Consider the following 13,138-nt stretch of genomic DNA (forward strand, 5'->3'; position numbering starts at 1 on the left):
AAAGGGAGTGCCCCTAGCCTAGCATAAACATCATTGACATTGTCATTTTAGTGCCATTGGAAATGTCTCTAGCAGAGGTCAAAAGTTTCCATAGCGCTCTCTGGGTCTTTGAAATACCATCGCAGGTTTTATCTCATGGGAAGGAGCAGAGTGGGCCTCACTGCTGATCAGACAATTTATTTAACTGCTCTGGTGGCCTCACCAGGGGTGATGTCTCCTCTAGGCCATGCAGCTCTCCTATGAACCAGAAAGACATGGGTCCTCTTCGTTATGCTGTTTATCCAAACTTGTTTGTTTTAAGACCATGCCAAGCCAAGAAGAGTCAAGAAAAACTGTTTTGGTACTTTTTTAGATGGGTAATTGACTTTGCAATCGTGTTTTCTCAAGCGGAGGGTGGTATAAAGACCACCCTGAAGTCTTCTGAAGCATCCACTGAGACCTCAAACTGAACCCTTTCCCGCTGGAGCGTACGTGTCTCCTGCTGGTTTATGGTGGTGTTTGTAGGTTTAGGGTTTTTATTTCATCCACTTCATGGAACTAAGTAAGGGAAGGGAAAGGATGGTGTCTTGAGGGATATGGTGGTTATTGCATTTAGCTGGCTGTAGGCTCTCCTGCATGTCATTTGTATTATGTCCAGTTTAATGGAAAAATAATGCTTAAGTACTCAATTGGAAAGTGGAGTTATTGAAGTCCAATATACCAGACTTTATAAAAGCTACTGTGGAAGACAGTGGTTTGTGAGTCTGCAAATATGAAGTATATCTGGTACTCAAAAAGCCAGGAAGTTAGTTTATCTGAAAGAAAACCAGAATATTCTTCCCCCCCTTCTTTTTTTAATTGACAGAAGCAGAGTAATTTCAGGATATAAAACTGACTTCCTGCACTGAATACCCTTCTAGTATTGAGATCCTGAATTATAAAGCTGTACAGAAACGGAGACTTTTTCAGAAAGTATGCGCACTTCTGAGAACAGTTTCAACATTTCATTTGAATTTTCTTCTTTTAAAAAGCAGAGCTCGCTTAAATAGAGGAGGGGAGGAAAGAAAAGCCACGTTATATAATCCAATTTTTTTGTTTTTCTTGCAAGCATTGTGTTTTCTTTACATAATATTCCTAGCAGAGGGGGAGCATGGCAGGGGCTCGGAATGCCCTGTCGGTGTTGTAAAGCCACCCCGTACGAGGATCCTGCGTGTGTGGTACCCGCACACGCTCCCCGCCTGCGCTTACCAAACCGAGATGCTCTAGATGTAGTAGCACCCTTTCATTATGCATTCATGAGAAATTGCTGGCGACATTTTAGCCTGCGGTTAATTTTAATGTTAGGTTTAGGATTTGGAAAGGACACAGCGTACGAGAGCGCTCGCAGAGCTCCTAGGCTGGCTTCTGCTCCGGTTTGTATTTACCCAGCCGCGGCTCTCGGGGCTCCACTCCTGTTCGTGCGAGGTTAGGTGATTAGATGAATTTACTGCTTTAAGTAAATCAAACCCCCAGAGCTGCTTAGTGGTTATAGGAGGGGCTGGCCCTGTTTTAATTACCCACCAGTGAATTAATTTGTGTATACCGGCATGCCGACAACGTTTTTCCTTGAAGTTCCCTGTTGTCATGTGATATCCCCTCCTCCAGGAGAACAACAGTATATTGTTTCTTCTTTTCCTTTACATTGGGCAGGTAACGCTGTGCTCCCTCCTCGCCACCGCTGGGATGGAAGGGTAAGAAATCTAGACTTAAAAAGGTGATGAAGGGAAGGGGCTGTCGTGCTCTGCGTGGCAGGTTTTGTAACAGATCCTCGGTGCCGGCTGCTGAGGAATCGTACCTGGGTGTTTCCAGGGCTCCGCTCGGCATTTTAAAGATGCTCTTCTTCAGAGGCTGGGCACCGAGTGCTTAATTGCAGGTTAGACCCTGTGACGAGAATTACAAACAAGAAACGAAGGGAATGCTTTCTATTCGGCTTGTTTCAGATGCATAGGCTATTTTAACCCGAAGTGTAAAGTGAGTCTCTCTTGAATTAGCTGAATTGTGCTTCTTGTGCTTCTTGTTTAATTTTTTTTTTTTTTTTTTCTCTTTCTGAGGGTTTTTCCTGAATTATATGGTTCTCTGATATGTTGTATTTAACAGGTTGATGCTTTGCAAAATGTTGTGATCAGGAATCTAAATTTCACTTGCATGAATGAACACAAAGGTTCTTTCTGGTGATTTGCATGTATGTATATGAATTTTTAAAGATTAAAAAATTATAGCTTTGCTCAGTTGTAAAATTCAAGTTTAAAAACAGGTTTCATGAATTATGTGAGATTTCTGACATCTTTGTAGTCAGAAGATGAGAAAGAAGAAGTGAGATAAAATGAAACACTTATGCTGATATAAGCAGAGGTCAGTGTACGTTCTGGCTGAAATTAAACCAACGTCCTCCTTTCTCACAGCTATTTGTGTTATGTATAAATGCATGAGATGTGTATCGAGAGGGTGGCTGGGAAATAAGCTCTTAAATGTGAAAGCTCTTTGGTCTCCTAGGATACGTATGTAGTAATACTTGTACAGTTATCCATAAGGTTTTCCAACAGGCATCCTAGAAACCCTGGTAAACTTCCAGGTAGCCTTTATAACCACCTTGCAAAAAAACCTTCTTATTTGGTTGGACATTGCACAGTGTGTGCGAACTTTAAGTAGCACAAGTCATCTGGTTAAGACTTTTTTTAAAAAATAAAAGGGATGATATACTTCTGAAAAACAGACTGAGAAACACAAGATCATTCATCCGTTTGTTCCTTCTTTTTGCCAAAACTGTTTGCTTTCAGGAATTCTTGGTAGAAAAATAAGAATTAAGATGTAGAGTGTGTAGGTATTTTGAAATATCCGTACTAAATGTTTTTAAGTAGAAATGTCTGTCCCAGAAGAATAATTCCTGTTTCACTGTTTTCCCAGGAGGGGAAGGAGGGAGACAGAGAAATGGGAGAGCAAGTAAGATGTCAGGTCTGGGTCTTAGGAGGTTTTCTAATTGAAGATTTGAAATTGTTGGCGAGGTTCAGTGATTTTGTTTGTGTATTTTGTGTACCCTAAGCATGCTGTGTACTAATGTTTACAATAATTACATGGGACAAGGTTTTATAGTCACTTCATTGCATGCTTTGACCCCCAGTTTGCAGCTAAATAGGAATGCAACCAAGCATCCCCTTGGTTGCATTCACAAGTCTGAAGGGAGGGCAGTGGAGAACTTGGGTCCCCATCCAGCTAGAGCCCCAGTAGATGAGCTGTTCTCCAAGTCCAGCATCCAAAAAAAAAAATAATCCATCTTCTATTGCATATAGGAAAGTTGCAGTGATTTATTTTCATGTACTTAGTGAGAAAAAACCTCAAGACTCCTGCTAAACCCTTTTAGCTTCATATTTACTTCCATTTAGGAGTAGGGACTGGCTGAAGCTAAAGCAACACAACATGCTTTAACAACACAGTAAGTATCAGTTCAGAATTTAACCTTATTGAAACTTAATGTTCAGTTAAACCGGTCTGTATGGACAAGCAGTAAAACTGAGTTCATTTATTTCCAGTTCTGAAGTTTATAAAGGGAAATGTATGCAAATGACTCCTTTAAGCTACAGTATGGTGTATTACGACAGTAGTTTTCCAGTGTAACTTCTTGGTTCTGTTTAAGATTTTACTTTTTCCATCTAAAAATTGTTCAGCTAGAATGGCCTTCTAAGGAATCTTTCCTTTTCTCTGTATGTTTTCTTTACATTCACTCGATATATGGAGGCTGACTAGTTGCCTGGGATTTTATTTATTGTTTCTGTGTTCTCGTCCCATATGACTGATAATAATAGACAGTGTTGCTTGTAGTTGAGTCTGCTGCTTTTAAAGTAAGATGTCTCCTTTGAATGAAAATCTCATCGTGTTCTTGACTGCAATTGTGGTTTTCAGATGGAACACAGGAAGGATGGGATGGCGGCTTTTAATTACCCTGTTTGCCCACCTCTTGGTTCATTAAATTGAAATTATTAGTTTTTAACTCTAAAACCCAGTGAAAATAAAGGCTGCTTTTTATTGCAATATTTAACTCTTCTTCACAGAAATGTGAAAAGTTGTTTTTCTGACCTAAATGTGCCTAGCCGGAAACTAGTAACTGTAGAACAGACTATTTTTTTTTTTGTGGGGGAGTTCCCTCATACTTCTCTGTATTAAAAGCCTGATACAGAAGGGACCCTTCTCAGAATAAAGTGTGCACTCAGTTTCTAGGTATTCCTTAGCTTTTTAGCGGCCCTGCCAGGTGAAGATGACCTGTGGCGTAGTCCCTTGGACCCACCAGACCCTGTTCCCGTGAGCCACTAAATTGCTCTGAACTTGATAGTAAGTTTGAGTCATTTCTTACGTGGTTTGGATTTTAGGAACTGGCAGTTTGCGGGTGGACCCCCGAATCCCCGTTGTTGCTGATAGGAGCAGAGAAGCTTTTAAGTATGTTATTTCCAGTGCTCCATCACATGCCAGTGCCACTCCATCAGGCTAACCTAACCTTACCAAGACAGCTGCTACTGCTGCTGCTTCTGTACCAAGGGTAGACAAGTGTACAGCAGCTCTGGACTTTGTGTAGCATCATCTTGGTGCCCCACACTGCTCCCCTTTTATGAAAAAGAGGTATATGCCATGGGAATGCGAGGTCCTTATCTCACAGAGACAGCATAATCTTTTGGGTTCATTTGCACGGCTCTCAGTGCAGTAGGAGCGCTGTCTGTGATGGTTTCTGGCTCTTGGACAATATAGCAATAAAAAAAAAAAGGTTTATAAAGTTTAAAAAATGTTTCATCTGAGTATCTGGCATAAAAGATGTGAAAGTGTTTAGCATGGGTTAGGAGTAAAAAAAAAAGTATGGAAATAAATGAGAGTTTGAATTTTTTATGTCTGTGAACCTAACCTAACTTGTTGAGAAGTGCTTGGTTTGGGAAAATGAGCATTGTGGTTAGGGAGTGCAAAGAAGATGGGCACTCCTGAGGCTGAATCGTCTGCCTCTTAAAGACCTTTTTCCAAAAGCGATGCTAATGAAGCAATATCCTTCAAAGCAAGACTGGTATTTTAAGAGCTGACTCTTAAGGGTTGAATACATAGAATAAATGAGGAAGTGAAAATTGTATCATCCCCCACAGAATCTCAAATGCAAAATTTTCAGCGTGCTGAGAAGAGATTGGACAGGGAGGAGGAGGAGGAGGAGAAGGTTGGCTCCTTCCCAACGTAGCATGCTTCTCTCAGCCTCTGTTGCTGGAGCCATTTTGACCACGGATACAGAAAAGTGGTGCCTGAAGTTAGGAGTCTGAGCATCCGACCTGGTGGGGCTCCTCAGTACATCGCTCCTTTCCCACTCTCTTCCCAAAATGTGGTGAACCAGCATTCCCTACTGATGTGAGTAAATGTCTTCTGTATGTTTTGCAAATTCATGATTAAGTATCTGAGAACTGAAATACATTTTTTCTTTTGTAATTCTAGGCCTTTGGTTTTTTAACAACTTGGCTTTTGTTTGCTAGGTGGGTGTAGCAGTTGGGGCCCTTATGCCTCCCCATCCTACCAAACTTCACCTGACCCTTCCCCCTGTTTGCTTGTAGGACAAGAAACCTTCTCTGAACACTTAACCCTCTTGTACTTTTACTGGACAATTTTATTCTTTTATTCTAGTTTATTTCTTTATTTATAGTTACTGAAATATATCTGTTACATGTAATTTCTGCATATGGCTACCAGTGTGGTGTTTTACAGAGGTGCTACCACTTATGTGTCCTTAGTGTCCTTTTCTTTTTAATTTGATTTTATTTTAGTTTGTACTATTCGCTTAGAAGGTAATGATTTTCATTTGTCTGCCTTTGTTAGGAACCTTGCTTTTTTAAACAGAGAACCAGACTACCGAGGAAAGCGGACAGAAATGCTGTAACAGCAGTTCAGCGCTCACTCCTCCACATTATTCATCCTGCAAGGGGGAAGTAGAAGATTGCTGCTTAATATTTAGCCCCTGTCACTCACCTGAGAATATACACCAGGACCTGTTGGCTTACTGTGTGTTACTGTGCAGTTTTGCTAACATTTTCACTTGAGTCTTAAAGGACTTTTTCAACAGTGCTGCTGCTGAAGTAGTTTTTTTCAAAGAGCACTAATGGGATTCAGGGGGGGACATTGCAGAAGCCAAACTTCGCACCTTGGGCCGATAAATAACTGCACTGTAAAAGCCTCCCTATGCAATAGGTGCTGAAATTCTATTTTTTAAATATACTTATGAATGTATATATTTAACATGGAGCCAGCCAATGTATATGTTTAATATGCAGTCCCTAATAGGGAAAGTAATTGAAATAAACAGCTGGCAAGCAAGGTTAGGGGATAGAGAAATGTTTTAGGAAAAATGTTTGGGGTTTTTTGTTGGTTTTTTATTATTTTTTTTATTCAACAGATGTTGTCTTCACTCTTTCTTGGTGGCTGTGGAATTACGAGGGCTAAAGTGGAGAATATATGATTCCTACAGTTGGACTAAAACCAAATGCAGCACTGTCTTTCCTTCCATATTCTTTGTGTCTGTCAAATCTATATACCCAGACTTGACTTTACATAGTCAACTCAATGTCCACTTCCCTCTCTGAATCCTGTCTGGAGGCCCCAGATCAAGTAATAGTCTACTGTGTATGTAAAGACCTGTTTACATACAAAATATTTAAATTAGTTTTATTTAAGATAATATTTGTATATTTAAGACTACAGCTTCTAGATCTAACATGTTCTTGTTATGCAAATTCTAATGATGTGTGGAGCCATTTATTTTCAGTATTTGTGTATGGAGTACATCTGTCTGAGATATGGTACATGCACATAGAGACAGTGTAAACAGAGGAACTCAAAATAAAGTTTTTATTTTCTGACAAATATCCTCCAAAATAACATGGAGGCCTTTTGTATAATTATAAAAGAGCATGAGGACAGGTCACGCTCTGCCTTTCCTGTGTGCTCAACGCAGGGTCAGGCTGGCCTTGAAAATGACGTTTTTATGTGAACCAGAAGGAAAGTTCTCCCTGGAAATTAGGTGGAAAATAAGTTATGTACAGCAGCAAAGCGAAATGTCTTCAGCAGAATTAATAGGGAGCCATCACCCTCAAGCTTTAAGAACCAAAGAACTTGCCTTTATTGTGGTGTTAATTTGAGTGACAGCTAGCAGATAGCATCCTAACTTCATTCCCAGGCACAGGTAGGCGCTTTCAGGACCAGTCACCTGCTTGCCAAGGGGTGGTTTGGACCAAGTGGGTTGGTTTCAGAGGTGAACCCATCACTCTGCATGCGGTACTCCCTGCTCATGAGCAAGTCATGTCTCCTGGCTAATTTTGCCTACCTGTAGGTAGCCCGAGTTAAACGCTCTTTTGACTGTGGGCTTAAGGCTTTCATTTTCTTCTTTTTTGAAGGGTCCTGACGTGATGATATTTGTTTTCATTCATTAGGGAGAAAATAACCAGTCTCTAGGCTGGGCAGACCAGTTTAGGGGGTTGCCATAGCTCTTCAAGTGATGCTCCTGAGCTGCCGGGGTGCTGTTTGGCAGGTTGAGGCTGGAGGCTGAAGCCACAAACCTTCTGTCTAGACCATTCTCTGCAGTCTTTCTTCTGTACTTTCAGATTTTTTCCTCTGGACATAAGTTGTCATGGGTTCCTCACAGCCATGTGATGGGCACTTACTCCTGCAGAGCACTCTGCCTGCTTTCCTGCAGAGGAAGGACAGCATGTGGCTTATCATTTATCTGAGCCATCTCTAAAGCGTGTCCCCTTGGTTACCTCTCGCACAGATCTTAGAAATCCTTGTTCTGAGAGGGATTGTTATTTTTTGTTAGCTTAGTAGTGGGTAAATTCATTTTTTTCATGATGTGGCTGAGTTGAAGAACCGCTTAGTAACAACATGGTTTACCTTTCAAAATAGCTTTCCACCATCACTTGGGTTGTGGTTGATGGGGGAAACCAGCTGTAACACGTTAACACAAGGTGGCATTCGCCTGAAGGAAGCGACGGGGCTGGTGTTTTTCCCTGAAAATAGTTAGTTCTGCAATTTAACTAGCCAGAACGTTCTTTTATCTTTCTTTCCACCCCCAGCTTCTCTCTGTCATCAAAGCCATTTTGTGATTAATCCAAGTGTTGTCTCCCTGAATTTTCTCCACGCACACCCGTAGGGATGGGGCTGGTTATACAAAAGAGCAGAAGAAGGGAACGTAGCTCACCGCTTCCTCCTTTATTTTCTTTGAATTGCTTCAGCACTTGAAAACTTGAATTAATCAAATCAAATTGTCTCTGTGCATATCCAGGAACCAGCTACGTTTAATCTAGTTAAGTGTTTTCTGTTCATCCACAAAAGTCCCCATTTCAGGGCAAAGTGCACAGGGGAGGGCTTTCCAGAGGGTTTAGCATCTTGATGGACAGCTTTCTGCTGCCTTCATCTCTCCAAACAGAAAGCGTGGCACATATGGCAAGGGCTGGTGGACAGATTGCACTGCGGAAAATAACCATGGAGGAGAAGCAAATGTTTTACTCTTTCTTGCCTTTTTCCTCTGCTCCATCAGTGAGAAGAAAGCCTCACTAATAGCCTCCTTGCGGTGGATTTTTGACTGTTGGGGTACTTTTTTTGCTTCCACTGGATATAAAAGCCCACCTGTTAACAGCAGCAGTAATGAGACACAGCTTTTGTTATGCTCTTTGCTCTAGGAAGTGAATTTGTCTTTGGCTCTCCTGGCAGGTAAGTGTGGGTTGTTTTCACTTCCATTTCACTTTGTTGCCTTTTTTTTTTTTTTTTTCACTGCTGCAAAATCCTCAAAGGGTTTTAGGAGCTCAAAGGAGGTTTTGTGGACAATTTTTTTTATACAGTCAGGCCAAAAAGCTGCAAACCTTGCACAGTTGGTGGGAGACCTGGAGGCATCTCGGGCCCCCAGGTGATTGTCCCACATTTGGGGGTTCCTGTGGTGGGGTGGCTTCTGAAACCAAGCAGGGTTAGCCCTCAGAAACAGGCTCTTCTCTTTCCACTTAGTAGAAAATTTAATGTATGCACAGAAAATGGATCTTCTTGCAGATTGTAAAGGCAGCCTCCACCTCTCTTGAGAAACATGATGGCAGAGAAGGGCAAACACTCATGGGCGAGACTTCAAGTAAGGTGGGCAGCTGTGCCTGCAGAGGTGGGAGTGCAGGTTCAAGTCCTTCTCTCCTCCAGGAGGGTTCAGGCTCCCTGCAGGCCAGGAGAATGGCCATCCCAACCTGGGCAGCTCTCGTTTAGCTCAGCTTGTGTATTTTACCTCTTCCAGCTCTCCTCTTGTGCAGTAGGAATATGCAAAGTTTAATCTGTAGATGTGTAGATGTGTCTTCATTAAAGATTCATACTCTTGTCTCTTTTTCTTCTATTCTGAGATGATTTATCAGATGTAGCCCTGTATTTGCTGTAAAGAATGGGTATTTCATTGCAGAGACCTCGATAGGGCCAAAATCCTCATCTTCCCTTTCTCATTCAAGACCAATTTGACTAAAGTAAAGCTATTTTAATCTCCTGGTCCCAAAATAGAAGCTATTCCATTTGTGCCGTAGAAGATGGCTGCAGGATGATCTTTGCGTGTTTAAGCAAAACCTTCTGGCCCCTTGTTTTATCTCTGGGCACTGCATGAATCTCTTTCCTCTGGCGATGCCTTGGTGTTGAGCATCGCTGGGTTCGAGGTGCTGGTTTGGGGAGGAGGACGTCATCCATCTTCACTCTTAAGTTCGGATGGTCTTGTGCTTCTCCTCTGTTTCCCTTTTCTTTACATCTTTTCCTTCCCTGGTGCGATGGTGGCTCGGATCCCCATCACTTCCATGGGGCACAGAGGGCAGCGCAGGCATTTCTCCTGGTTCCCACTGGCAGCATCTCCTGCAGTACAGCGGGGACCCTTAACGGCGCGGGTGGTAATTAAAGACCTAGCCCCCTGTTGCCACGGAAACGCAGCACTCCACAAATACCAAACACAACTTAACGGTCCTACTAATTTTCCCAAACGCTCCTTATTTGCCAGCTTTAAGCAGGTTTTCATTTCGCAACCTGGAAAAATGCTGTACTCCAGAAATACCCAGCGAGGGGAGCACACGTGCGCATCTTTTTTAGGATGTTGTGAGTAAAAACCTGCACCTCTGAGGTGGGAAAGGAAAACCGTGGCGTGCAGGCCATTGCCTTTGCAGCGATGATGCCATGTCAACATCTGGTGTAGGGCTGACACCTTGGCTGCGTGGTCATTGCTTTGATGGAGCACAAAGACAAGCACAACAGCAAAGAAATAATCAGTGGAGAGATGGTTTTACTGCAAGCCCAGCCTTGCCTGGTTGTGGTTCAGTGGAACAAAGTCACCATTCAGGCACAATTTTGTTTAGTTTGAATATAAAAATTCCACTCGTTCTGCTGAACAACTTAAAAAAACACGTGGGAAAGGGTTGCTCATTGGTACAAAAAATAGGTGTGTTGGATAATTGCGGTGACAGTGTGGCTGCAGCACTAGCAGAAATCTGTCCCAGTCTAATTGCTGTGCTCTGCGTGTCTCTTGTAGCTTTTTTTCCTGACTTTGAGCTGCCAGATGCCATCTTTTGACAACGCTTTCAGTTGTTTGTGTTTTCAGAAGAGGAAAAGTCTAACAGGATTACTGTCTCATAAACTTGGAATTGGGGTTTGGTATTTGAAGACAGTGCAGCCCTCAGATATTGGTGTAATTAACATGGATATTGCAAAGTCAATACCAGTTGCTAGTTCTGCTTCACTTGTTTGCTGTATGGCTTTAATATTAAAGCAGAGATTGTATCTAATGAGCTGGGTCATGCTTATTGGAAGATGTGGAATAACACTTTTGCCCTCTAGTGCTGCGCGCCACCTATTTATTCTCATCATGTTTTTTACTACAGTTTCTGCTATCTTTTATTCTTCCACTTGAGCTAGGGTCTGCTTTGAAAGCAGTTGTGACTCATCAGCCTGACACTGTAATTCCTGTGAAGGATACTGGACTCGGAACGAAGAACTAATTTTTAATCGGTTATGGTATGGGCTTTTTTTAAGCAAAGGATGTCACCACACTCTAGTTTCCTCTTCACAGCCCTGGTGTTTGAACAAGGCAGAGGAATTTAGACACCCTGGGATCCTTCCTAGCCTAACTTGGCTGCTGAAGTGCCATGGAGGGCAACTTCAGAAATCCTGTAATGTTTTCAGATGAAGCCAGAGTGGTGAGCACACTACTGTTCAGAGTTATCAATCAATACATAAGAGCATTTGTGTTGCCTTGCCAAGTACAAATAGGACCAAAAAGGACTGCCTGCGTTCAGGATCATATGAAATCTTCCATACCCTTCCCTTCCCCACTGCAGAGGGGCAAGAAGGGGATATGCTGAGGCATCCCTGGGCTGGCAGCAGGCAGCAAAACTTTGAGCCGTGTGGGAAGAGAAGAAGCAGCCAGCACCCAGTGGCGTTGAATCCCCAAGAAATTCAGGTGATATTTTCTCACCTGCAAGTGCACAGTACAAATTAGGCATTAATTCCGTGGTTAGGTACATCTTGATGAGGAGATGTCCATTCTAGCGTGGAGCATTGTTAGCCACAGAATTGAGAGATCTGCGTCTTGGGATGCAGGGACTCCCAAGTCCAGCAAAGGAATAGGGGCATCACTCATCAAAGGCTGTTCTCTTGACTTTTGCTTCTGGTTAATGAAATTGCATAGGGTAGGAAACAAAATAGGAAATTGTGGTATATTAAAGGTAACTTTTGGAGAGATTGTTAAGACAGATATTTTCCTTGGTTTTTTGCTTCTGGGGTATAGTCAGATCTTTTTGTAAAATTTTGAGCAGTCAGTTAATGGGCTTTAAATCTCCAAGGTTTTAATAAGAGAATTTAGAAATAGGTGACATAAATCTCCGAGAGCATTCATTGCAAAATACGTATTTCCATTAACTTCAACCTGAAACTAGTGTTAATTATTTGTGACTTACATAAAAAAGACAGCCATAGTAAAAGGGCTAAGCTATTGCTACAATTCCAGGTTGCTTGTGGTTTGCTTTGGTTTGTGTTTTTTTTTTATAGTGCCCATTCAGACAGAAGGAATAAACATCATGAAATCTGATGTAGGTACAAAGCCTGACATCTTGTGCTTTTGTAAAAATGTGTAAACCTTCTCCAAAGAATGTTAGTTGAATCAATAAGTCAGAGCCAGAGGAGGCCTAAGGACAAGGCTGTCTTTTTTAAGTCTAAAATCACTCTCACGCACACTCCACTTAAAAAATTAAAATAAAACTAAAAGTTTGCACAGTTGGATGGCCAGTCTTGCCTAGTTCCCAAGTGGATTGTGATTTAAACCTGAAAGCAGGGCACCACTGCACTGTTCGGCTGTTGTAATGAAGTCCCAGGAGAATTATTTCCTAGGGAGTTATATGACTTGAATAACAGGCCTGGCTGGCTCTTCTGCCCTCTTTATATTTTTTTATAATTTTGACTGGTTTTCCTGTTTTGCAGCTTTCCTGAGCTGATACTGTTCTTTGGAGCTGGTGATCTGCAGCGATAAGAGATACAGGGTGTCTGTAACATAGGGTATTATAAATGGCAGTGCTCTGGTATTCTGGATTTTTGGGATATAGGTCTTTACATCAGTGAAATTTAGACCCTTCCTGCCCTCCCAGTTGTTGCTCAGACCATAGATACTCTCTCTGTTTGTGGACTTGGTAGATCAGTTGATATTTAGCAGCAGGAATAGCCTGTAAAAAGTCTTGGAATTGGTAATTGGGCAGCTGTGGTATGTAATCGATACAGAACCTGGTGACTGATTCCTCACTCGTGGAACAGGCTTGCCCCAAGTGCAGCCCAGCAGGGAAGGAAGCAGGCAGCAGCACCGAAGGGAAGAAACCTTCATGGGGTTTTGTTTTCAGGATGGTTTGTTGTTTTTTTATTTTTTCCTTGCATCTTCATGTTGTAATCCACTACCTATTTCTCCCGCAGCACTGCTGGCAGAGAGGTGGTGGAAGGGTGGTCACGTCAGCTGCAGAAAAGGTGGTGGGGTTAGTTTCTATGGTATTTATCGATGGTTTAAGCTAAGAGGGCACTGGTGGTGGCGAGAGGCAATGTCAGCCACCAGCAGAAACAGCCTGCCCCTGGCCTGACGTGG

At 42.3% G+C, this 13,138-nt stretch overlaps 1 protein-coding gene across 4 annotated transcripts in view; it reads left to right on the forward strand.

The window, feature by feature from the left end:
* The first annotated feature begins 1,522 nt into the window (after positions 1–1,522).
* LNX2 (ligand of numb-protein X 2) overlaps positions 1,523–13,138 on the forward strand; it is a 42,666-nt gene continuing 31,050 nt past the window's right edge. The window contains exon 1 of one of the 4 annotated variants that reach the window (XM_014966092.1): positions 1,523–1,709. The gene's annotated coding sequence lies outside the window, so the exon portion shown is untranslated. Of the gene's footprint in view, positions 1,710–1,815; positions 1,990–5,148; positions 5,386–6,275; positions 6,649–13,138 lie in introns of those variants that run through there. The other 3 variants (XM_014966093.1, XM_014966089.1, XM_014966091.1) reach the window with 3 other exon arrangements.

The sequence above is a fragment of the Calidris pugnax genome, unplaced genomic scaffold (genome assembly GCF_001431845.1).
Source record: "Calidris pugnax isolate Ruff unplaced genomic scaffold, ASM143184v1 scaffold20, whole genome shotgun sequence".
In the NCBI taxonomy this organism is placed as follows: Eukaryota; Metazoa; Chordata; class Aves; order Charadriiformes; family Scolopacidae; genus Calidris; species Calidris pugnax.